This window comes from Odontomachus brunneus, unplaced genomic scaffold, assembly GCF_010583005.1.
Source record: "Odontomachus brunneus isolate Ranch 3 - 2012 unplaced genomic scaffold, Obru_v1 Obru_scaffold_173, whole genome shotgun sequence".
NCBI classification, from domain to species: domain Eukaryota; kingdom Metazoa; phylum Arthropoda; class Insecta; order Hymenoptera; family Formicidae; genus Odontomachus; species Odontomachus brunneus.
Window position 1 is genome coordinate 646,936 of NW_022639623.1, and position 4,746 is coordinate 651,681.

The following is a 4,746-nucleotide window of genomic DNA, read 5'->3' on the forward strand; positions in this document are numbered from 1 at the left end:
GCGTATTTTTCTATTGTCTGGGACGACAAAAACAGAATTGCCTGAAATATATATAGTTCATTAGATTATAACCTTAAAATATTAAACTATTAATTAAATGGTGTTTTAATAATTACTTAGTTTATCAAATATTAAAAGCCCTGGATTTTCTGGATCTTCTGAAATCTTGATATTGCCAGCATCGTCCAGACACAGCATATGCTGATTAAGGTTCAGGGTTATGTTTTCCATCACTGCATTTGCCAAACCAGCCAAACTTTAAAGTGAGATTTTCCTTCCTCACGCAAACACGCAAACAACCTTTTGGGTTTGGTTGAATGTTTGAGTCCTACCAAACTAACGTGTTAGCATCGGTGACGTCACAACCACTAACAAAAATGACTGCGGTCGCTTCTGGTTGATCGTGGTTGGATAACGAAAATACGCCTTAAGTTTACCACCTAATAATTAAGAAACGACTAGGAAATAGCCTTTAAAATTGAAAAAATACATGCAATTATTATACAATTATTATACAGCTGATGGGGTTTGTGTATTCACTTGGTGCATATAAACACACACACATACCCCAGATAGCACAAAAGTTTCAAAAAGCTTTCAGAAATGTTTCTGAAACATTGAATCTTTCTGAGATCTTTCTGAAAGCTTTTTGAAACTTCTGTGCTATTTGGGACACACACAATTGATGCATAATTATATTGTTTCCATGCGATTTGTAACTCGGGCCTGAAAAATGTCCAAGTAGATTATATTTGTGCATGAAATGTACATTATGCATGAAATGTGCATTATCATTACATTCACCTGTACTTCTCTTATAGAAATATCATACTAAGAATCATTGATAATTACTTATTATCCAGTATTTTTAATACTGAAAATAAATAATTATCAATGATTCTTAATATGATATTTCTATGGGAGCGGTGCACTTGGACACGGTGCATTTGGACACAGCCAATCACAGCACCGTGTGATTAGAGACATTTGTAGGGTCCCTTGGAACAGCGACTTGTGATTGGACTGTGTCCAATTGCCCCGTGTCCAACTGATATACACCCTATTTCTATAAGGGTTATATATACAGGGTATTAGAAAAGTCTGGAAACGATCAAATATCTCGAAAACAAACATTTTAAAGAAAACTGTTTCAGATAAAAGTTGTTTGGTTCAAAAGGATTTATAAAAAAGTGTAGTTAACCTTGAATAGTCATTTGAAGGTCATATGAAGGTCATCTTCAATTTTTTAGATGGAACACTCCATATATTATTACATATTCTTATAGCTTATCTCGAGAACTTTCCAAAACACTATAACAAAATATTTTTTTGTTAAGAATTTTTTGAGTAATAACACTTGAAATTTCCATCACTTTGACATAGAATACAAAATATCTCGTAAATTATTCATCTTTCGATTATCTTGCCTTAATGCTTTTTTGCACAGAATATTGAAACAAATTAATTGGTTAAAAAAAACAAAAAATTTTTAACATAATAAATATAAAAAAATTTTTTGTGATTTTTTCACAGCGGCTGTTAATTTTAAAAAGTTTGTCATTCTGTATTCAAGAAAAAATTTTCTGATGTTATTCAAATAAACATATTTACATAGAAATAAAATGCTCATTCATTCAACACTCAATTGAGGTTCATATTGCTCGCATGCCTGAGTGATATTTCACTTTCACACGTGAATCCTCATGCGTGCAAGCAATATGGCACTCAATTGAGGACACATCTGTCAGGCGTATAACGTTCACGCCATGCGGATAATCCCGTACGCGTGCGCGCACCTTGAGATCATTATGCACGCATTTTGTTATCTGGGCAGTGCGTCTCAAGGAAAAACGTTATTAGACTCGGACGATGGATATACCTTTTGGCAACCTCTTCCAAATTCAGCATGCAAATTTAATCATTATGATGTTTTATACGAAGGAAATGCCATAAAAATGCAAGACAACATAGGTTTACAAGACACTATAATTTACACATTGACAACACGAGACATTACATTTGCCCTAACTTTAACAAGACCACATGTTATTTGTGAATATATCCTAATGGGAACTGAGAATCCAAAATTGTTTATTTTTTAAGTAAAGCAAGGAAATACATTCATAACAAAAACAGAAACTCCTATTGATAATTTAGATATTTTTACATATATAAACTCCAAATTTGTATATGTCGAAAGACCCAGATATTAGGACCCAGATGAAGGTATTGTACTATGATATAATACAACAAAAGTGCGAGCTAGAAAAACAAGTGTTACAAAATACCTTGTCTCTCGCAACATTATTACGAATTTGCTTTCCGTCTGATGAAGGCACCTGGATATATGGCTGTTGCCACTGGCGAGGTTACACATGTTGTAAAGTGTATAAGGGAAGGTCAGGTAGTAGCGAACAGCGGTTAGTATCGTACAAAAGTTGTTTCAAGCATTTGCCGCTGAAGGCAGCACCTGTGAAACAATCGACGTGTTGACTGAAGGAGTTGACCACCCCCCTCTTTCAGTCAACATGCTGATTGTTTCACAGGTGCTGCCTTCAGCGGCAAATGCTTGAAACAACTTTTGTCCTATACTAACCGCTGTCCGCTATTACCCGACCTTCCCCTACCGCTCGAAGTCGTACTACGACGAACAAATTCATGCTTCACCGATTTACCAGTAATGCTCAGTAATACATTTTACTTCATAACGCCTAAATCACGAATTCTTACACAATACAGCACTGAAAGAAACTGTAATCCTCTTTTACCTGTACAATTTCACATGGTATTACCAGATACTGAAACCTTCAACAAAACTCACATGGATATACTTAATCCCAGGATATACTTAATCCCGCACTCGCAACTAATGGCATTTATTTCGAGAAAGATTTAGAAAACTTACGTGATCATATCCTGTTTCCCCCTGTTTCCCCCTGTTTCCTGCGGAAAAAGGGGCAGTACTACATATCATCGCCCGAGGATTTGCAAAACAATTGATTAACGACGGCAGCATTTCAATTCAGCATTTACTAGACAAAGATACATTAAACAAAATATACAATAACACCATTTCTAGAATATGGAATGGCTTTGTCACTTTCGGATCTACGGCAGAAATTCGGAATCTTTGTACTCATACGAATTATAAAAATTGTATTCGATACTTTAATACACGGTTATACATTACACTCTGCATACGGATGCAGTTTACACATGCTTGGTGCATTATGGAGCTTAGTTACACACTTACACTTACATTTAGCAACCTAAAAAGAAACGAAAAGAAGAAACATCACCAACAGCCGACGGAGAATTATTAAACAAAACATCGAATCAACAAAATACACATACAACAACCACTATACCGTCCGTATATTCTTATCACGAATTACAAACACAAATGGACGAAACCAGATAAATCCTTCAAAACTAAAGTATTTCGAAATTTTTATTATAAGAAAGGGGGTGTAACGTCCGGATTTATTTTAAAACACTAATAATATATTAATATAGATCGGAGGCCGACTTGTCTGATTTCAGACATCACTTATTTTATCCCTATGTTACTAGATTAGTACGTGCGCATGGGTGTATATCAGTTGGACACGGGGCAATTGGACATAGTCCAATCACAAGTCGCTGTTCCAAGGGACCCTACAAATGTCTCTAATCACACGGTGCTGTGATTGGCTGTGTCCAAATGCACTGTGTCCAAGTGCACCGCTCCCCGTGCGCATATGTATATTCGCGCGCCTTAAACATTATAATTAAAATTATAATGCTGAATACTGCGTGTTGTTAGAGAGTCTTAAAATCGATGGATCAACTAAGAGAAACCGTAATCATTCAATGCGATAAGGAGTCCCGCTGCTAACATAAACAGGAGCATGAAAACTGAATTCAAACATCACTCAGGACTGACGCGGCGACACCGACGCGGTGACATCATACCGATGGAATAAATTTCTTTCATCTCCATGATTCCATCAGCTCATCAGAAAACGACTCTCAGCAACAAAGCGAACATATAAAAACCCGCGCATATGTCGAGAAGGCGCTTATTCTCATAATTATTCTCTGGTAATTCTCATATAATTATTTGGAATATATTAGCCGTAAGATCCGAACGTGTAGCAATTATTCTTGCCTATCCTCCATTTTTTGAACGTTGCAAAATTTAAATTCGGAATCACGGGCAGCGTCATCCCGCGCAACGCCGGAATTTCCGAGACCGTGCCAAGAGAACGCTGATTTCTCGTTAGATTGATCGATCGTTTCGCCAGTCTCCGGAGACCCAGGGTAAACTCGATGAAAAGCAGAGTGACCCAAAAGCGGAGTCATCACTTTGTTGACCGTCCACGAGAGTCACTGATTTCACTATTTTCAAATTTACCTATTTCCCTATATAGTTACTTATCGTGGACGTAAAGGTGCGATTTCACGCAGTGAATAAAAGCTGGCGTTTCACCCCACTCCATCGTTGTTCAAAGCAGCGTTTAAAAGCTGTTCGCTATCACCTGTATCCTTTTCATGGAGCGAATAAAAGCTAGCGTTTTATCCCCACTTCAGCATAGTTCAAAGTAGCGTTATAACGCTGTTCGCTGTCGCCCATATCCTATTCACCACGTTTAACCTCCTGTATAAACTGCAATAAGTATAAAAATATAGTGTTATAATCGAGATATATAAAATATTATAGATATACAGTGGCGATTATAGGTGAAGTTCGAAGACGACATATAT